Source organism: Ammospiza nelsoni, chromosome 29 (genome assembly GCF_027579445.1).
Source record: "Ammospiza nelsoni isolate bAmmNel1 chromosome 29, bAmmNel1.pri, whole genome shotgun sequence".
In the NCBI taxonomy this organism is placed as follows: domain Eukaryota; kingdom Metazoa; phylum Chordata; class Aves; order Passeriformes; family Passerellidae; genus Ammospiza; species Ammospiza nelsoni.
Window position 1 is genome coordinate 2286017 of NC_080661.1, and position 21799 is coordinate 2307815.

The window sequence follows — 21799 nt, forward strand, 5'->3', positions numbered from 1 at the left end:
TGCCTGCCTGGACCATGGAGATGAAGGCATCACATCCAATGTTCCTGCTGGTTATTGGGGAAAACCCACTCTGGGCAAAGCAGTGGTGTGAGCACCGCCAGGGTCATCTCATGTTGGAACCCAGGGCACATTTCTCTGCCAGTGCTGAGAAGTCCTGACCCCGAGGAGAACACTGGAGAAAGCTTCCAAAACTTTGGGATGAATTGGAATCTATGAGTGTGTGAAATAGGCAGTGGTAAAGCTTATCACAGGGTGAAAAACTCAGAGTTTTGGGTTTTTAGTATGGAGGTAGATGGAAGACAAGATGGAGGATTTTGGGTGTTGTCTGATCTCCTTCTTGTTCTTCATCTGCTCCATTTTCTGCAGTGCTGGTGGCACAGAGTGGTTGGTTAGAAGGAGCCACAATGCAGATATTGAGTGAACAGACAAATAATTAGTTATTGGTAGAAATATACAAATAAAATACTTTCTAATACCTGTTTCTTTTGTAATTGGACAAAATAGCTTTAGAAGACTTAGAACCTCTGTGTCTTGTGACTTTTGGTGCCTTCTCTTCTACACTGAGATGTAGACAGTATGCAGAACTTCTGATAAGAGAAAAATAAACAACAACCTGAAGACCAAAAAACCCAAAAATCCCATCTGTCTCTCATTGCTGGCACAGAACTTTTTAGGGGTCTCCCCATCAGGGGAACCCATGAGGGAGGTTCCCACAATCTCATGTCACTATAGGGTATGAAATAACATGATGGGGACACGCCACTCTCTTAACGCAAAAAAGAGAATATTTAATTTCTGACTCTAACATTTATAGATTTCCAAAAGTGACAGTGCATTGGAGGGTAACAGTGCCACCTCTCCAATGACACTGGACAAACTAACAGTCCATCAAATTTCTCTTCTTCTATAAAAAATGCAAAACAATAAGTTATTTACATCAAGTGTGTGAGAAAGTTCGTAATAAGAATATAAACATCGGAAGGCTTAGCAAAACTTAAAAAATCAGGGTGACAATCTCATACTCCTCCCATCCATGTAGAAAACCTCCAGGGAGGATGCTGCTTAATGTGGATGCCTTTTTGTGCTCCTGGGTTGCAGCCAGGCCTCCCCCAGCCTTTGCAATGGGTCTGGTGAGTATTGTATTTGCAGGGATTCTCGTGGCAGGAAGGAATGATGAATTTGATTCTATGTTCTCAGAGGGCTAATTTATTATTTTATGATACTATATTAAAGAATGCTACACTAAACTGTACTAAAGAATACAGAAAACTAAAAAGATAATGAAAACTCCTCACTCTTTCTAGACTCCAGACACAGCTTGGCACTTGATTGGTTAATGAGTGAAAACAACTCACAGCAGAATCCAATGAAACAATCACCTGTGGGTAAACAATCTCCAAAACAACTCAAAACCAAAACAAAACAACCCAAAACAATCTCAAAACAGCTCACACCGGAATCCACTGAAACAATCATCTGTGGGTAAACAATCTCCAACCACATTCCACATGAGCAAAACACAGGAGAAGCAAATGAGATAATTATTGTTTTCCTTTTTCTCTGAGGCTTCTCAGCTTCCCAGGAGAAAAGTCCTGGGTGAAGGGATTTTTTTTAGAGAATGTGAAGCCACAGCTGAGCACCAGCATCTCTGCAGGGCTGTGCTCACTCATGACTGAGGAGATGCTCCAGCTCTGCCCAGGGTCATGAGAGAAGCAGGAGCCAGTGCAGGATGCCAGCAGCATTAAAGGAACGTCCAGGGAAGCCTCACAGCTGGAGAAGACACACTCAGATGGGTTCAGGGTGGGAGTGCAGATGAATGGAGTGCTCTGAGCTGTCAGGAGGGCCATGCTGCTGTGTCAGCACCCAGCTCATTCCTGCCGCCAGGAGAACGGGAATGCTGGGCCAGCAGTGCCAGCCAGCAAGAACTGGGGAATAGTGACAGATGACTCCAGGAGGCCCTTAAAATAACACTGTGGTGGTGGTGTTTGAGGGTCCCCAGGATGAGGGAAGAGATGGGAATCCTGACTCCATGTTTCAGCAGGCTGATTTATTATTTTATGATATCTATTATATTAAAAGAAATGCTATATTAAAGCTATACTAAAGAAAGAGAAAGGAGACATCATAAAGCTGGAAAGGAATGATAATAAAATCTTGTGACAGACTCAGAGAGTCCAACACAGCTGATGGTGATTGGTCATTAATTAAAAACAATTCACATGGAGGCAATCCAAGATGGATCTGTTGGTAAACCATCTCCAGACCACATTCCAAGCAATCAGATAATTATTGTTTACCTTTCGTTTCTGAGGCCTCTCAGCTTCTCAGGAGAAAAAAATCTCAAGAAAAAATCCTGATGAAAGGATTTTTCAGAAAATATGTGACATTAACACTGGAGCAGAGGACAGGGGTGGATGAAGCTCTAAAAGCTCAGTCCCTTTTCAACACAGCCCTGTGGCCACCAAGATGTGCAGCTACAACACAAGAGTGAGAGGTGCTTAATTAGAATGAAATATGGGGGGAATATATAGAATAAATGAAACCCTTTAAATGAATGGACAGCAAAGCACAGGCTGTAGAACTGCAGTGCAGAGAGAAAACAGGAACTGGGAGAAAAGCAGGCAGGAAAGAGGGATGGGAAAGAGGGAATTCCAGGCTCTCTATCAATCCCTGGAGTCCTGGGATATCAGCTCTGTGCTCTGGGAGCAGGATGAGCACCCTGGCCATGGCATCAGGGTGATGGTGTCCAGCTCTCTCCCCTCTTTTCACAGCTCTCCCTGGCTGCCAGCAAGTAACCAGACACCACAAACTCCTCAGCTTCTTCGCCTTCATCAGTATTTTAATAGTTCCTGGGTTTTTTACTGTAAGAGACATCACTTCTTGTTAATTTGAGTACTGGAATGGCACTGGCAGGCAGAATACCTTGGCTCCAAATGAACTCTGAGGGGCAAAGGGAAATACATTCCTAAGAACACCAATTGGAAAGAATCTAATTCAATAATACATTTTGTTTGGTATCACTCTGGCACCAGCAGTCATATTCCTGTTATTTTTAGGTTCTGATGACGCCAACAGGTTTTGTTGGTTTTTGGGGTTTTTTTTGGTCTTTTTTTTTCCTTTATGCAAAAAAAAAAAAAATCCCCAGGAGAAAATTTCCATAGTTTAATCACACAGAATGAAGTCACAATTATTTCTAGAATTTAAGACTTGGTGCTTCTAGATCCACAGCAAAATATTCAGATTTTTGCTAGAGTCTAGAGAGGAGGAAAAGGATCCTTGGGGTTTGGGGAAGGAGGGAGGGATGGGATGAGGACAGAAAAAAACCACATATTTACCCAGCAAGAGAATAACAGGGTTTTAGATGAAGGATGTTACACAGCTCGAGAGGCAGAATTTGAGTTTAGAAATACAAAACAAACATCAAAATCATCCTTGTTTCATGTGACAGCTTCTTTCTTTGTGCTTTTTCTTTCCAAGGGATTAGTCACGGAAGTATTTATTTGAGGTATTAGCTGCAGCAGCTACACAAACCAGCCCCCAAATATTATGAATTTCTGTCACAGTATTGTTTGTGCTTTTCACCAAGTCATGAAATTCTTGATCTATAAAAAAAAGTCTGTTTTGAAGCACTTTTCCCCGTGATTTCCTTGTCTTTGTACATCATGAAGATCTTTTTTTTCTTTTTCTTTTTTTTTTTTTTTTTTTTTTTTTGTGCACTAAGTGGGTTGATAGGAGGCTTAGGATGGAAATCCACCCCTAAAGTCACCACCAGCTATGCACCCAGGGTGCTGCAATAGGCAAAAGAATGTCTGCTATATCGCAAACCCCTTTCCTTTATCCCTTCTGGAAGGAGCAGCAAGCAAGGTGAGGTTCTGTGGAACATCCCCATCCCTTCCCAGGACAAAGGAAAAGCAAAGACCATCAGCTGTTCCTCCACAGCCAATGGTGACAGATTCCCAACCAAAGAAAAGATGATGTTCAAGGGCTGGCCAAAATGAGAGTCAACCAAACCCTTAGAAATGAGGGAATTTGGACTCAAGGATGTGTATCCTTTCCCCACATTTACTGCCAGGCTTGAGGCATTTTTTGTTCTTTCTGGAGCACTTGGGATAAAGAGACATTGGTTACAAAACTGCTTGGCTATGAGAATAACTATAAATCCCTGTTTTCAGTGGGTTTTTTCCAAGCTTAGAACGTCACTTCTGGGCTGTGAGTCATGTAAGAATCCCACATTTTTCAAGGTTTAAAAACTGGTGAATTCTTGCTGCTTTGGGGTTTTTTTCCTTTTAATTATTATGTTATTTTTACAATTACAAAAGGTATTTGCAAAACATTTGGGTTTTTTTTTTCCCAGATAGCTTCTGGCTGCTTTCAAGCTGAAATTTGGCAGTCGGCACACATCTCTCACTTAACAACGAACGGAGATACTGCACTTTAAAACTTGTGGTGGGTACCGACCCAAGAGAATTTTTTTTCCCTCTTTTTTTTCAAATCTGCATTAAAATCATGCATGGATTTTTTTTTTTTTTTTGGTTGTTTTGTTTTTAAAGCAAAAGCTACCACAGAAAACCCAGGACTGTGTGATAACAGCAGCCCATAGTCACAGGTGGCTCTTGCAGAGAGGATTTTTATCAACCAAAAAGCCATGGAAGTGATGAATTTTACAGTAGGGTGATTTAATATCGAGGGAACAGATATTTTGCTTTGGACGCAAAGCGGAAGTGAGGATGTGTGGCTTGCTGGATCCCCGTGGCACTCACATCGGCTTTTCCTGGTTGCCACTGGGTTGGGGCAGGAATGATTTGGGATTTGGACCTTCATTAGCACTGCTGGAGGGGAATCCCTGGCTGGTCCTGCTCCCCCTGGCCTTTTGCATCCATCACCCATTTCCCTGGAGGGAGGCATATCAGAGGAGAGGCAAAGGCACACATCTCATTTTAACTTTGAAGTGGGGGAAATAGTGGTAGGATTTTTCCTGGAGCTTCTTCTTATTCTCCCCACTCCCTCCTCACCCCAAATATCTCCCTAGACTTTTAAAAACCTGCTTGGTTTGAATATGCACAGGCTTCCCTAGCCTTTGCTCTGACTGGTGCCTTCGGGTAGCTTTTTGAAAAACATGAGGAATTAACATTTGAAAAGGTATTCCCACACACTCTTTGAGCAGGAAATGTGGCTTCCTTCTCCACCCACTGTATAACTAAGCAGCTTGGAGATAAAGAATGGAGATTTTCATGGCCATTGTGGTTAAAAAGCAGTTGCCCAGGCTGGGATAATCCTTCGAGCCTGTCTTTGCTGAGCAGGGAGATTGGATGGTGAGCTGCACCTCACTATCTGTGTGTTGTCACAGGCACTGCCACCCACAGCTCCGGGCATCGTCAGATCTCTGCTTATAAGAGTGGGAAATGCAAGTTTTTAGGTTGGAAGGGGACCTTGAAGATCATCTCATTCCAGCCCCCTGCCATGGGGCTGGGTTGCTCCAAGCTCCATCCAGCTTGGCCTTGAGCATCCAGGGATGGGGCACCCACAGCTTCTCTGGTGCCAATGCCTCACCACCCTCACAATAATGGATTTTTTTCCTAAAATCCAATCTAAACATCCTCTCTTTCAATTTGAACCCATTCTCCCTTGTCCTGTCACTAAGTGCTGCCCCACCTCTCCTGTAAGTTCTCCTCCGGTACTTCAAGGCTGCAGTTGGGTCACCCCAAGTCCTTCTCCATTCCAGGCTGAGCAATCCCAATTCCCTCAACCTTCATGGAGTAGGATGGAGTAAGCCATGTCCAGAAACACCTTTAAAGCAGTGCTGGCCCTGCCAGATCTTCCTTGTGGCACTCAATGAGCTGGAGGAGATGCTCTGGTTCCTTGTTGCCTTGAATCCAGACACACAGCCAAGATTAAAAACAACCTCTTGGCAGCCCTGGGCAGAGCAGCTTGTTTAAATCTCTGTCCCATGAAGATGCCAGGCTTGGTCTAGGACCCAAATTTGTGCTGGTGCTGATAGACCCCTTTCTTTGGAGTGGTTTGGGGAAGGAACCAAAGGCCTTTGCAGGAGGGATGTGTCCTGAGTGGCAAAGTCCAGGACAGGATCATGAGAAAGAATTGTGGTTAAAAAGCTGGCAAATATTTCAGATGGGCTGCACCAAAAATAGAGATAAATGGCTGCACCAAACAGAGATAAAATTTAGATGGTTGGAGTGCAATATCAGGAAGGCAAAGATTTTCAGAAAGGAAAATTTCCATGCAGCCGTAACCAGGACACTGCAAGCAGCACCTTCACAAAAAAGCCCCAAAACCAAAAAAAAAGGAGAAAACCAGTCCCAATTTGCCATCCAGGCCTCAGTGTTTCCTTGCCCATTTTTCCATGTGCACCAATCTGCCAAGCCAGATGTCCAAATGAGCTGTGTGGGCAAACAGGCCCTGGTATGAGCAAACATTGCCTCTCAGGTGGGCACAGAACCAGGCTCTGCATTGGCAGGAGCAGGAAGGGGCTGGGGGCAGGCTGACCCCTCTCCTGGGGCACAAAACCCCTTCCCTGACACCAACAGGCCACGACAAGCAGGCTCAACGAGGCTCAGGAAGGTTGGCACTGCTGCAGGAACTCCTCCTGTTATGAATAAGAAGCTTGACTAGGCCAATATTCAAGCAGCTATCAATTTATTAATTAATATGGTAAAGTATGAGCAATACAGCGCTGGGAACAGTGGGGGAAGTTTTCCCTCACACTGCACACTGATAGTTGAGGCTTACAGGTATTTATAGGGGTACTCATCAGCTTTTTCAGCAGTTCCTATTTCCAATTTTTTTACTCATCAGCAATTTCCATTCCTAATTTTCACAATTCTATACACTGTTGTGATTTAGTTTTTCTCAGGATGTATCCCAGAAAAGGAGTATCCCAGATGGTGGGGGGTCCGGTTTCCGAAAGAAGAAAGACGAATCCCATCTGGTGAAGTCCAGCTCCCCAGATGTGGGTCCAACCTTTAATTACAAGGACTATAAATCACATAACAGTGATGTCCAGCTTCCTTTTGGTCGAAACCATAAACCCTTCAGGTGATGTTCATCTTCCTTTCTCAAGCTGTTTTTCTCTGCTTAATTAAGGCGTGAGATAAGCATATTTCCTTTATATATATTTCAAAGCTATAGTTTCAAGGATACAAGTAATATTCTAAAATTATACTTCAAAAAGGTTATTATTGCAGAACTCTTTAAGGATTTACTACAAGCAAAAAGCAACATCCTTAATGCTTTAATTCCAATGCTCCTAAATCAACTAAGGTTAATTGCAAACAAAAGACAGGTCTTCCATGTTTTACTTTCCTCAGTTATTATTAGAATTTGCAACTGTCTCATTGTTAGTCTCTGCACATATTGCAATCACAAATACAAACATTGTCTGTAGGTACCTGACACAAAACACAGCTTTTATTTCACACTCCCAGCCAGTTGCCCCAGCAGGCTGGGCCATCCCACCTTGCTGGTGTGGCCCTGGGGTTGGTCAGGCTCCCCATCCGAGGGGATGTGATCACAGTCACAGGGACATGAAGGTTCTTGTCTCATCTCACCTGTGAGTTTCTGCCTTCCCCAGGCTGAGGAGGGCCTCCAGGGAAGAGTTGCAGCACCCTAATGTGACACAGAACATTGTTTATCTTCTACTATCTGTGAATAAGGCATTAAAAGCAGAAGCAATGCATTTGCAACACTTTCACAAGCTATTCAGAAGCATTACAGCAAATGAGCAGGTAATTAACCAGCGGCTCAACCCCAGTAATCACATATTGTAATTCCAGCAGAATCACAACAACTCTGTAATATTGACTCCTCTTGGAAAGCAGCAAAATTAACATTATAGTCTGGATCCCTGCTCTTAAAGCAAACTCTCCCAGAAAGAGCAGTGGGAATGGGATGTTTTCCAGCTCAGTGCCCTTGGAGCACCCTGACAATCCTCAAGCATCATTGCTGAGCATCCCCCTAGGGCAGAGCAGGTCTGTGAACGGGTGAGGAAGGTTTCCCCTGGAGAAAGCCTCAGCCGCAGGGTGGCCACGTGTGGCTGGCTTGGGATGAGCACAAAGAACCATTGTAGGAAAGCAGGGGTGGGAGAGGGACCTCTCAAAGCACATCCTTGCATCCTCAGTGGGCTGGGGAGCCCTGGGCCTGTCTCATGGTGGGTTTGGCAGTGCTGGGTTAGCAGTGGGTCTCAGCGACCTCAGAGGTCTTTCCCAAGCTGAAAGGACCAGCTCTCAGTGGGAAGAAGACACCAGTTCCCAGTCAGGGTGGAAGATGTTCATTCTGACCCCTGAGAGCCAGGTGCCACCATGGATTCTTCTTTGTGCCAATTACCTCTGCCTCAGGGCCGGGCTCACTCTGACTTGGTGCAAAGCAGAAAAAGCTTAGAACACCCCAAAACACACCCCAGGACCTGGGTGTGAGTGTGCTGCAGGTTTCTCTGGGTTCGGCAGACCCCCAGCCCCTGGAAAGGCCCAGGGTGGCTGAATACCACGGGTGACTCTGAGCAGAAGGAGCTGACACACGCAGCTCCCTCCTGCAGCTCCCAGCACACTCTGATGCAGAGGGTGCCAATCTGGCACTGAATTCCTCCTTTAAAATATTCCTCTCTAGCTTTTGAAGCATCCCCCTCCCTCCCCAAAATAAACAAACAAGTGAGGAGGTCACGAGCTGCAGGCAGGAAGCGCTGACAGAGCTGCAGTGTCCCACGGCAGGCGGGGGCTCCTAAATCCTTCTGGCTCACCCTGCTCTGATGCCTCAGGTTTGAGCTTTTGCATTTTTCAGATTCTGTGCTGCTTCAGTGTGTGGCTCTGGGCTTCTTATTAGAGGATGGTGAGCTCTGTGCACAGAGCAGGGAGACAAAACAATTCCTGCTCTAGCTGGAGACCAAGGACAAATGATCCAAATCTCAGCCCCGAGAGCACAAACAATGTGGGGTGAAGAGAGAAAAACAAGCAGGGTGGGACTGCATGGGCTGGAGCTGGAATTGGACAATTAACTCCAATGTGCAAATGGAGCAGAACTTATAAAAGTGAGAGACCCCATGACCTGTTGTCCATTTTGTGACCATTTTGCTTCATCTTGGGTGCAGCCCTGGCTGGGCTCTTGTGCTGCCCAAGGTGGATCCATTGAGGCCTTTTAATAAATCCCTACTTTATTCTTTAGCTCTGTCCAGTCTCTGTTCCAGCTCAGCCTTCCCAAGGCCTCAATCCTGCTCAGATGAATTTCATTCCCTGTGCCTGCCTGTGCTTCACTCCGTGGGGAAGTGGTGTCTGGGCACAGCTGTGCTGCTCAGAAACCTCCAAGATCTCTGCTCTGAGGAGCAGCAAAGTGCAATTCTCATGGGGTCCCTCTTGGTCACTGATGCAAACTCTTCCTTTCCTGGACTCCACTCCTCCTTGGCTGTGTGGAGAATCTCAGTCTGAAAGGCAGTGCCTGTTTTCTGCTGGGCTCCCCAGAATTCTCCCTGCCAGGAAGGATGGCTGGAAGATCCCTGTCTTGCTTCCTTTTTTGCACTGAATTCATGCATGAAAATTGCAGCCACCTCACCCTGAGCTGGTGCTCCTCCAGCCCTGCCAAGATGCTGCTTGTGGACTCCTGGACATTTCCTCTTGATCCTCCTGCTCCTCATTCTCCAGAGCTCTTATCAACCATCTTTTGATGCTGCCCAAGGTGGAGATCTCTTAATAAATCCCTGTTTTATTCTTTAGCTCTGCCCAGCCTCTGTTCCAGGTCAGCCTTCTGAAGGCATCAGGTGCTTTCTGTCCCCTCTGTGCCACCCCCACAGCTCAGCTCCCTGCACACAATGTCACTTGTCACATGCAGTGTCACAGCAGGTCCTGGCAGGGCACTGAGACACAGCTGGCACTGGGCGACCTTCAGGAGAGCCAGGTGAGGCTCTGGGAATGGGGACATGTCAGATGTGTGTTGTCAGCTCTCGACAGGAATGATTTACCCCTGTTCCACAGCTGGGACAAGAACCCTGGGATGGCTGGGATTGGAAAGGTCTTCAAAGATCAGTGAGACCCCACCAAAATTGAGGGAGCCAGGAAAGGTCTGGATGATTTCAGCCCCCACTCCCATCAGCGAGGACAGGATGAAGGGATGCTGAGACTGCTCCCATCTGTGCCAAGGGCTGAGGCAGGTGAATCATCTCTCCTCTCCCTACCCAAACCTCATCTGCCCTTCATAGGTCTCTGCCCCCTCCTTTGTTGACAGCAACAAAGCAAAGTGAAAAACAGAGGCTTTGTTACAAAAAGCACCTGCTTCCATAGAGACTTGCTAAGAAAATTACACGAGACAAAGATGGAAATGAGAGAGGAAAACACAAGGGCTTGTCCTTGTGCATCGAGTGATGCCTCAGCTGCCTGCAGAGCCAGCAGCCCCCACCCTCCTGGAGGGGTGAGGGTGGCTGAGGGTGACAAGCCCCCAGCCCATCCTCAGTGGCCACAGGAGCTCCTGGCACCCCCATGGAGACGTTCCCAGCCAGCCCCCTCCAGAGATCAGCAGTGAACAAGAGCCTGGCTGTAAAATGGCAATGAAAAAGACAGGAAAACATCTCCCTAAAGGAGAGGATGGAAGGAGAAGCTGGGAAACTGTGAGGGATTCAGGCAGGGCAGGGCCAGCCTGTGTGGCAGGCTCAGAGTGCCACCCCAGCACTGCAGTGCTGGAAGGAACAACCCAGACATTGGTAAAGCATACCAGGGCACGCAGACAGGGAATTAAATGGATAAGATGCTGTTAGACCATGGTGTTTTCTTCAGCAAAGTCAAGGAAACTCCAGGAGAGCAATACCAGGCAGGGCTGGTGCTGGTGTGACATTCCTGGGCCATCTCTCTATGACATTTTGGGCCATCTCTGTGGCATTCCTGGGCCATCTCTGTGTGACATTCCTGGGCCATCTCTGTGGCATTCCTGGCCACTTCCCTTCATCTTCCAGCACCCGGAGCACTGTGACAACCCAGATGTGACCACACAGAGCTCAGGTGACTGCTGGGTGCACCTGGATTGTCTGTGCAGAGATTTTTAGGTTCCATGGCAATCCCTGCAGCCATGGGAAGTGTCCCCCTGGCCAACACAAGGCCCCAGCAGCCAGGCAGGCATGCAAAGTGATGCCTTGGGAAGGCTGGGCTGGAACAGAGGCTGGACAGAGCTAAAGAATAAAGTAGGGATTTATTAAAAGGCCTCAATGGATCCACCTTGGGCAGCACAAGAGCCCAGCCAGGGCTGCACCCAAGATGAAGCAAAATGGTCACAAAATGGACAACAGGTCACGGGGTCTGTCACTTTTGCAAGTTCTGCTCCATTTGTACATTAGGGTTAATTGTCCAATTCCAGCTTTAGCCCAAGTCCCATTCTTCTTGTTTTTCTGTCTCCAGCCCATGTTGTTTGTGCTCCTGGGCCTGAGATTTGTGTTGGGGAAGACGAAACAGGAAAGCCTTGTCAATATGATTGCCTGGCAAAAGACTTTGAGAATATAGAAACTATAAGCGAGATTGAAATGAAAGCAAGCTCTGAGATACCTTAATTAGTGAACAACTGGAGAACAATGGTGTGGCTGGCTGAAGGTGATCCCCTTTTGATGGAAAAACACCCTCTGCTTGCAGACAGCTCCAAGGGTCCGAGCAGACCCCACAGCTTGGCAGAAGGGGCCCAAAGAGGAGTTTTTAGGGTTTAAAATGTAACACAGTGTGGTAATGTAATGATTCTTATAGGCTGTATGTAAATGCTGTTGGATTTGTATCTTGTATTAGGTCGGTTAGTGAGAACTGGAATATTCAGCACAGAAAAAGATTTATGGTATTGTAACGGGAACTTCACTCTCTTACCCCTTTTACTCTCTTTACCCTTTTACTCTCTTTACCCTTTTACTCTCTTACCCTCTCATCCTCTCTACCCCTCTCTTCTTTCGGGCCTGCTCTGAGCTGTGGCTGGCAGCTCCCAGCAGGGCCCTGCACCCAGGCCCTTTGCAATAAACCACAAATTCCATGACCTGGCTTCAGAGATCTCTGCTCTTCATCCATCCCGACCCTCCCACCCACCACTGCTCCTACACATTTGGATCATTTGTCCTTGGTGCCCAGCTATAGCAGGAATTGTTTTGTCTCCCTGTTCTGTGCACAGAGCTCACCATCCCCTGATGTGAAGCTCAGACCCACACACTAAAGCAGCACAGAACCTGAAAAATACAAAAGCTCAAGCCTGAGGCATGAAAAGAGCCCCATGCCAGGACAGCTCAATGTGCACTGGCCAGGCAAGGCAGGAGCCACTGCCTGCATGGTGAGAGAGCTGCCTGCAAGCATCCAAGAGCATGTTCTGTTCCCTGCACTGCTGAGAGCTCACATGGTCAGGGATCTCGTGCTCAGAGCCAGGGCTGGGATGCTCAGGGCTCAGTATCCCCTCCAGGACAGTCTCCTTCTCCCATCAGTGGAGCTGCTTGTGCCTCCATGAAACAGGATTTGCTTCCTCCACCCTGAGCTGACACGTTTCAGGGAGCAAAGGCTGTCTCCTTCTCCTGTGCATGCAGATGGCCTCTGCCCCAGGATCCCTGTTCCCCACTGAGAGGCAGGCTGTTGTCACGTGGCTGCACAATGGGCAGGAGGTGGCCTGGGGTCCCCTCCTGGAGCTCAGGGACATCGATGTGGGACATTTGGGCACCTACCAGTGCGTGGCCACCAACCAGCTGGGACAGGACGGGCACCGCGTGTTCCGGGCACACAGCCCTGAGCAGTCCCTGGAGGTGACACCTGGCTCACCCTGGGTCACAGGTGGGGTCACATGGGGTCACCAGGGAGTGCAGAAACCCTGGGGTGATGGGTGACCCTGATGTCCCCCTCTGTTTCTTGCAGTGGCCACAGGGATCGGCGGGGCCATTTTGTTCCTGCTCCTGCTCATGGCTGTCATTGTGGCCTGGGACCTTTGGCACCATGTGGGTGGGTGACAATTGGGGGACAGGGGACATGGAGAGAGGTGGGAAGGCTCCCAGAGAAGGGGGGCCCCAGGGCAGAACCGACAGCCCCTGACTTGGGAGGGGCTGAGCCCCAGTGACCATGGCTCAGAGCCCTGGGGAGCTGTTGGAGGGTCCTGCAGGGATGTTGGGGGCTCTATCAGGGGTCCCCCTCCTGCCAGGCTCGAGGATCTGGGGGCTCAGGGTGTTGGTGCAAGTGGGGTGGGTCAGGGATACTGGGGGGGCCTGGGGAGAATTGTGTGGCTGGTGGTGGTTCAGCATTTCCAAGGGTGGATGGGGGACCCTGGGTCTCCAAAGTCACCTGTCCAGTTTTCTTTGCAGATGCCAGGAAGCACCAGGAAAGGTGAGTGCAGGCTCCAGACATGATACACCTTTTACCCAAACCCCCAGCACCTCCCATTCCCTTCCACACACCCCCTTATTCCCACAGGGCCCCCCGAGACCCCCTGGCACCCCCAGTGGAGGATCCTCAGGCGATGTACATGGAGCTGCACAGGGAACCGTGGGAACCCAGTGACATCTATGACAATCTACACCAAAAGTTGTGATGCTCTGGGAAGCGGGAGGCACTGGGTGACACTGGGGGTGCTCCCTCCATGGCTCCTGTGGTTGCCCATCCTTCCAAGGGAGGTGGTCATGAGTCAGGGGGAGGCTACACAGGGCACCCTGTGCTCCCCATTTCCTCTCCCTGTACCCCCAAGGGCTCCCCCATCTCTTTGCTCGTACCTGCAGGGGCTCCCCAGCCCCATCCAAGTGCCCAAGTACCCTCAGGGACTGCCCCATTCTCTCCCCACAGTGCTTGCAGTACACCCAGAGCTTCCACATTCCCCCTCCCACTACCCCTCTCCCATCCCGCTGTAAAAGGGGGAGTCAGGGAAAATTCTTGCTGAAAGGTTTTTCCGATGAAAATGAAGGACAAACATGGCAATATTATATCTGAGAACTGTTTCTTGATAAAGGAGGGTAAGTGTTCTTACCGAAGGGGGAGAGAAGGGAGTAGAAAGGGAAAAGGATAGAGAGAGAAACAGAAGACAGGGACAGCGTTATTGCAAGGAGCCCGGGCGCTCTGTGGGCATCAGCTGGGCAGATGGAGTGTGTGTGCTGCAAGCCAGGGTGAGCCCACATGGCTTTTGTGAGTGGCTGGGCGTGATTTCCAAGGACGGCACCTGCGTGTCTCTGGCATGGGCGAGCGATGGCTGCAGGCTGGCTGCTGCGGGCTGGCTGCGGGCTGGTGCTGCGGTGCTGGTGGCTCTGGGCTGGCTGCCGCGGGCTGGGGCTGCGGTGGGCAGGTGCAGCAGGCTCGGTGCTGTGGGCAGCATGGGAAACGCGGCAGAGGCGGCGGGTGGGTGCAGGCAGCATCCTCTCCATTGGGGAAAACAATGAAGGAACGTCCAGAACGAGCAGGAATGAGCTGCCTTGGGGAAGCAGTGAAGCAGGGAAGAACAGGTGCAGACAGGGAAGAAGGACCACCGGGAGGAAAAGGTGAGGGGGGTCAAGTACCAGTGATATTTTTCCTGATGTCCAGGAGGAATGATTCATCTCACTCCATCTTATCAGAAGGCTAATTAATTATTTTATTATACTGTATTATTCTGTATTATATTACATTACATATAAACTGAATCTGCCAAGCACTCAACTGCACTCCACTGCACACAATCTCATGACTTTCAGCTGACAATCCCAACACACACACACCTGGATTCAACTGGTCAGTGAATCAAAACACTCACACCAGAATCCAATTACCAATTCCCTTCAGGTAAAGAATCGTCCACAATGCAATCCACTTGTGAAAAACACAGGAGCAGTAAATGAGATGAGAATTGTTTGGATCATTCTTTGCTTCTCTCATTGCTTCTCCCAGGTTCAGAGAATGCAAATCCCATAGGGGAGGAGGGCCAAGCCAACCATCTGAGCGAGCCCCTGATCCCTCCAGGAAACCCAAAGCAAAACACTCCTGTTGTGTCACAGTTTGCTGCTTTTATTTGCAAAGGCTCCTCTCATAGCCCGATTTCCCTGGTGCTTTTTCCCAGACACTTTTCCCGGGCATCTGTCCCACCAGGCAGTGGTGGGACTGAAGCTTTCACTCCCCTGATTCTCTGTTGCATGAAGCCTCACCAGGGAGAGCGTTCCAAGCACATGTACAACCCACAGAGTCATTTTTCACCTCATGTGTAGCACATGTTGAGACATAAATCCAAACCAGATTTGTTCCTCTTAATCCCCATGTGCTTAGTGGCTCTGCAGTCCCCCTCCCAGTGCTCCCACTAAGGTGGCTCACTGGTGCCGATCCCAGTTCCAAGGTGGCACAGAACCTGGTTCCCTGCTCCTGGGACAAAAATGCAGCTCTTTGGTTAACCTGGCAGATATTGTGTTTCTTTGTTCAGCTTTGTCAAGGAAGGTGAACAAGGTGGTAACCTTCCTTGGAATGGGCAATATGACCCCCTTCTCTCTGAACTACTGTAACTTTGAAATTATGGGGCTTTTAGGCAAAGATGTGGGAACAGGAATAACAGTTCTTTAGTGGTATGTATTGTGAGAAACAAGTTAATAGAAGTTGACTTTTTCTGGACATTATACGAATTGATATTACACTATTGATTATTTGGTTGGTTAAATATTGTGATGTTGTTGGGACAGTGATGTGTATTGTGGAGTGGCTGATGTTGTGGTGGCCATCCAAGGGTGGGGCCCAGCCATGGCCCAGCCCCACTGCACAGGGATGGCCATTGCCCAGCCCTGCTCTGCCCAGCCCCAGGTGGCAGCCAGCACCTGAGGGTCCCCCCTGCCCCCTTGGCTTTGATTCTGGCAGCTTTAGAGCTGCTGCAAAGGTGAGAATTCTGTGGGGGAATTCCTGTATATTCCCCGGATATAATGGAGGTAGTGTGGAAAACATCTCATTCACCAGCGGGGTCGGGATCTGGAATTCTTCTATTGGGAAAAACAGAGCTGCTGGCAAAGGCTGGGAGATCCTGGGATCTGGGAATCTTTCACTGGGAAGAGCAGAGCTGCTGGCAAAGCGTGAGGATGAAGCAGAATTCCCATCACGCCAACACAGATAAGCAAGGGCCTCATGACACGGAAAACATTCCAGGGTTCCTGTTCTGACAGGGATTGAGTCATTTTCCACCAGGATTTGGGAAAATTCCCTGACTTGGGGTCTGTCAGGGGAATTCACTGTGAGGAGGTGGGCAAGGAGCATCCTGGAGATGGAGACCCCTCAGAATGGATGGGGTGCATGAAGGATCCGAGAAATTCCAGAGGGAAGGGAAGGGGAGGGAAAAGGGGGAGAAAGGGGAAAGAGAGAAAGAAAGAATGGGAAGAGGAATCAGCTGGCGATCAAAGGGATCTTAGCTTCCACTTCCAATCCATTTCCTAAATTTTCCAAGGTTAAAGACCCCTCAGAGCTTCTGGACAAGGAAATTCCCACTGCCTGTTCCTGGGGTGAATTCCCAGCAGTGCCTTTGGTGAGCAGAACACCGACAATGTGCCAAGCCAGCAGCTCCCACTGCAGTGCAGAGACCATTCCAGACCTTTCCAAGGCAGAGCTGACTTCTCCCATCCCACAAAATGGAAACTGAGCCCATGGAGAGAGGGACAGTCCAACCTCCTAAGGGAAAAGCCTTTGGCCTCACCCATGAATGTTGGGAAGACACCAATTCCAGAGGTTATTCCATCAAAACCTGACACCTTCCCAGTGCTGCACCTGTTCCAGAGGTTTCCCTGCAGCAGGAATGAGTCTGGTGGGATCCAGGATGCCCCAGTCCTGCCCACCCTACCTAAATCCGGCCATTTTCCCACTCAGAGTTAGGGATAAATCCCTTTTTCCTCCATTCTGTCCTTCCTCAAACAGCTCCAGAGCTTCTCTTCCTGGTGGATTGGTGATGATCGACATTCCGGGCATTACTCAAGAGCTCAATTAGCTCCCATTGTCTGTCCCTGCAGATTCCAGAGTATTCCAGAGCCTGGAATGGCACAAGGAGGAGCTGGATGCTGGATCTGGGAGGGAAGGATGGAAAAAGGACATGGAGCATTTGTTGGTGTTGGATAAGGACGGGGAAGAGTGGACTTTTTATGGAAAACACACTTGGATGGGTGATCTCCAGGGTTTTCCAGGATAGGGATGAGCTGTGGAGTGCCAGAGCCACAAGTGAGTGTCCACATCCCAAATATCCCCCATAAATCCCAGCAGGAATCCCTCAGGAGCAGAACAACCTCCTTGCTTCAGGCTCTTCCTCCCCAAAAATTCCCCTCCACGGGGCCGGTCTGCTGGGAATTCCACAAGGTGGGAAGGAAATCCTGCACGGAATCAACACCCTGAACATCCCAAATCCACCCAGGCAGCTCCTCCCGGAGCTCCAGGGCCTGGATTCTGGGGAGTTCCCTCTGGAGGAACCGAGATGGCCGGGAGAGTGGATTTCCCACCCCGATCCCGCTGCTCCTGTGAAAGGAAGGGAAATCAGAGCTATTTTGGGACTCCTGGGTTATTTTTCCTCCTCCAGGAATTCCAGGAGTTGGGATTTTCACAGAGCTGAGGAAAATGAGGGGGCTTTCATGCTGCCAGAACAGGGATGGGACTCAGGAATTTTGGGGTGGTTTCTGCAGAAAAAGATGGGAATGCTGGGCTGTGGGAACTGGGTAATCTTGGAATAATGAAAAATAGGGATATTGGAATATGGGGACATTGAGTTATGGGAATATTGGTATATTGGAATATAGGCAAATAGGAATACAGCAGTGTTGGAATACTGGGATATTGAAATAGTAAAATACTGGAATATCAAAATACGGGAATATTGAAATATTGGAAGGCAGGATTATTAAAAAACCTGAAATATAGGAATATTGGAATAATGATATATTGGAACACAGGAATACTGAAATATTGAAATATAGGAATCTTGAAATATTGGTACACAGGAATACTTAAAAATAGGAATATTGAAATACTGGGATGCAAGGCTATTGGAAAATTGGAATACTAGAATATTGAAATATTGGAAAACAGAGCTGTTGGGAAATTGAAATACCGGAATGCATGAACACTGGATTATGGAAATATTGGGATACGGGAATACTGGTGGAATATTGAATATTAGGATACATAAATATTGGAATATTGAATATTGGGATACATAAATACTGGAATAGGGCAAGAGCCAACCTGGCAGCCCTACGGGACAGAGGGACTAATTAAAGCCACCACTCCCAGGAAATAAACGGATAAACCAAGAGGAAATTCCAAATCCTTCCACCTCTCATAGGGATACCAGGATTGAGAGACCACAAGCAAACCCCCTTCATTAACACTCATTAATCCCAGGGCTTAATTTTTTCACACATCATCCTCCAGTCCTCACCTGGGACCGGCCACTGAACCCCAAAATTCCAGCACCAAGCTCCAAACCTCTCTCTCATGCCAAACCCAGCTTTCTTAATGTTCCCCTAAACACTCAAAAAGGAGGGAAAATTTCATCCCAGTGCCCACAAAACCCTCCCCCCCTCAGCCTGGGAACGCTGCTCCCCCAATTGGCACATCCAGAATTTCTCCTGCTCCCCGCGCTTCTCCTGCACTGAAAAATCAAAGAATCGGGAATTTGGGTCAGCTGGACAGAGCCACATCCCAGCTGGGATTTCTGCGGGATTCACCGGCCATGGGCAGGTCCTGACAGCTCCTCACACCCCTTGGACTTCCAGAACTGCCAGCAAAACATTCCTGCAGCTCAGAAATCCCTGGAATTAATCAGTAATTGGACTTAACTGACCCAGAGTGAAGTGCGACAGTGGGAGGATCTGGAGGGATCCCTGAAAACCAAACCCACGCTGGGGTTTGCGGGATTTCAGCAACAAAGTTTAGGGACTTTTTTTGGGGAAAGGAAGATGAGTTTCCACACAGCAGGAATATATTCCCATGGGAAGATGTTTTCTGGGGCAAAGTTACAATTTTGGGTGTGAAAAAGCAGCAGCTGGAGAACACAAGAACCAGGAATGGGAGGGAAGTGTCAGCAGGTTGGAATCCAAGGGGTTTATCCCTAAAAATGCTCCTTTGCCCTCCCCAGGATGGTCCTCACACTGAAATCCGAGGGGTTTATCCCTAAAAATGCCACCTGCCCTTCCTAGGAGTCTCTACGTTGAAATCCAAGGGATTTATCTCTAGAAACTCTCCCCAACTTTCACAAGAGGCTCCCCATGTTGGAATCCAAGCGTTCCCCCTTGAGAGGCTCCTGTAAGACCCCCCCCAAAACCCCCAGCGAGAGTTATGGGGCTCAGTCTGGGCTCAGCCCCCACCTCAGAACCCCCCAAATTCCCCTCAAGGGCTCATGATGGCCTCAGCAAGGCACCCTCAGCCTCCTCAAGACCCCCCTTTCGGAGACCCTAAACCTCACCAAGGGATCCTCTGCCCCCTTGGCGCCTCCTCAGGAGCCCCCCCAAATTCCCACTAAGGGCTGGGGGTCTCAACCCCTTCTCATGCCACCCTCACCAAGGGATCGTCATCCCCCTCACGACCTCCCAGGGGACCCTCAGAGCCCCCAATACCCCCAAACCTCACCAAAGGGCCCTCAGGCTCCTCAGGATTCCCCCCAAATCTCCAGCTGTAAGAGCGTCTGTAGGAGTGACGGGGGTCACGCACGGTCAGGACAGATGGAGACAAGAGATCTCTGCAGTCAGGTCGTGGAACTTGTGGTTTATTGCAAAGGGCGTGGGTGCAGGGCCCTGCTTGCAGCTGCCGGCCACAGCTCGGAGCAGGCCCAAGAGAAGAGAGGCTTAAAGTGTAAGAGAGTTAAAGACAAAGCTTTAAGAGCGGAGAGCATGTAGAAAGGAGGGGGTGAAGAAGTACAGAGGAGAAGACGAAGAAGTGAGCAAGAAAAGAGAGGAAGCACGAAGTTCCCGTTACAATACAATAAATCATCTTCAGTGTTGAATATTCAGATTCTCATCAACCAATCTACTACAGCATGCATATCCTATAACATTTCCATACAACCTACAAGAATCACTACATTACCATACTGTGTTACATTTTAAACTCTAAATCTTACTCTTTGGGCCCTATCTGCCAAGCTGCAGGGTCTGCTCTGACCCTTGGACCTGCCTGCTTGCAGAGGGTATTGTTTCATCAAGAGGGGATTACCTTTGGCTGGCCACATCATTGTTTTCCAGTTGTACAGTAACTAAGGGATTTCAAAACTTGCTTTCATTTCAATCTCGCTTATAGTTTCATATTCTCAAAATCTTTTGCCAGGCAATCATATTTATAAGGCTTTCCTGTTCCATCCTCCCCAACACCCAGCAAGGGCTGGGGGTCCCAGTCTCTCCTCATTACATGATCCTCAGCCCACTCACGACCCCCCAAAACCCCCCAATGGCCAGGGGTCCCAATCCCCCTCATGACCCCCTCCCCCAAGGCCCCGCAGAGCCCCTCAGCACCCCAACACCGCACCAAGGGCTCAGTGTCCCCTCAGCCCGGGCCCCTCAGAGCCCCCTCAGGACCCCCATTCCCGCTCCCCCGGGACTGCCCGTGTGTGTGGGGCGCGTTCCCGGGCCCGGCTGCTGGGGGGCTGTGGCTGGGCGGCCCCCCCATGCTCACACCTCCAGGATGCCGGGTCCCCCTTGCGCACCCCGGCGCGGTCGGCGGCCCCCTCTGCCCAGCACGGCGCCGACGCGCTGCAGCGGCACGTACAGCTCGCCATTGATGCTGCGTGAAATAAACAGGGCAGGAGACTTTTTCTCCTTTTAATGCCTTTGTGAAAAGTGATCAGCTCAAGGTTGGGAGGCTCGATGGGTCCTCGGGACCTCCTCCGTCATCGCTCCCAGGGGGAGTCAGAGGAGGAGAAATGTGCAACTTTGTCCCCTAGGCAGCAGAGCTGGGGGTCCTAACCCCACGAGAGCAGTGGGGTGCTTTTCTCAGCTTCCAGGTTTTGCTGTTTCGGGATCTTGGCTCCACCTGAGGTCTTTGCTCAGAGCGAGGGGCAACAAAAATTCTCAGCATCTCTGCAGGCTCGGTACTTTGCTCCTCACGTCCAGACATCACTCTGATCTCTTAATTCTGTGTTGGCTCGTTGTTTTGGGGGTCTTGTTGTTAAGTTTGGTGGAGTGGCTTCCCATGGCATGCTGGTTCTGAAGTTATTTTGCGTGCCCTCTGATGCGCCCTACCATGTCCCTTCCTCTCACTGTCTGGGGAGAAGGGCTATCGACTTAGCCACAGGCAGGGCCTTACAGATACAAAAGGAGTAGTTAACGAAAACGACAGATGATTACAATAACAAAAGAGGTAGAACTCCACCTTGGCAGCAACCGGTCCAACCTGTTCACTTTGCAACCGTTTTACAAAAAAAATGGGTAGCCTTTTTTTACTCATGACACTGCGCAGCTGCCCTCCTTCGCTCACTTACCCGCGGACGTTAAAGCCGTAACCCAACTTGGACTTGACAATGCGGATGATGCAGGGCCCACCCGGGGGTCCTTCCCCAGCCCTGTTCCGCACCCCCGGCCGCGCTTCGCCCTCCTTGTCCGCCATCTTGGCATCCGCGCACGGTGCGCGTCACGAGAACGGGCCTGCGACGCTGCCGTAGGAACCCACCCCTTCCATCCGTACTGCGGGGAGTGCTGGGAAATAGAGTCCGCGGAGTTGTCGAGCGCCATTAACGCGCCGCGGGCCGTGGGGGGTGATGGGAAATGTAGTCAGAGAGACGCAGAGGCGGGGAGAGTGCGGCGCATGCGCTTTGGGCGTGGGAACGGGGGTGTTACCATGGGAACGGGGCTGTTGTCATGGGAAGGTGTGGGTATTGCCATGGAAACCGAGGGGCTGTTATCATGGGAACGGTT

At 49.4% G+C, this 21799-nt stretch overlaps 1 long non-coding RNA gene and 1 pseudogene across 1 annotated transcript; one reads left to right on the forward strand and one right to left on the reverse strand.

Moving 5' to 3' along the window:
• LOC132085208 (zinc finger protein 850-like) overlaps nucleotides 1-21799 on the forward strand; it is a 418453-nt pseudogene that overhangs the window by 79661 nt on the left and 316993 nt on the right.
• On the reverse strand, nucleotides 20694-21502 carry LOC132085177 (uncharacterized). The gene is made up of 2 exons (XR_009420171.1): nucleotides 21367-21502; nucleotides 20694-21186 (listed from the first exon to the last, which is right to left on the reverse strand). It is a non-coding gene; the product is annotated as an uncharacterized LOC132085177 (long non-coding RNA).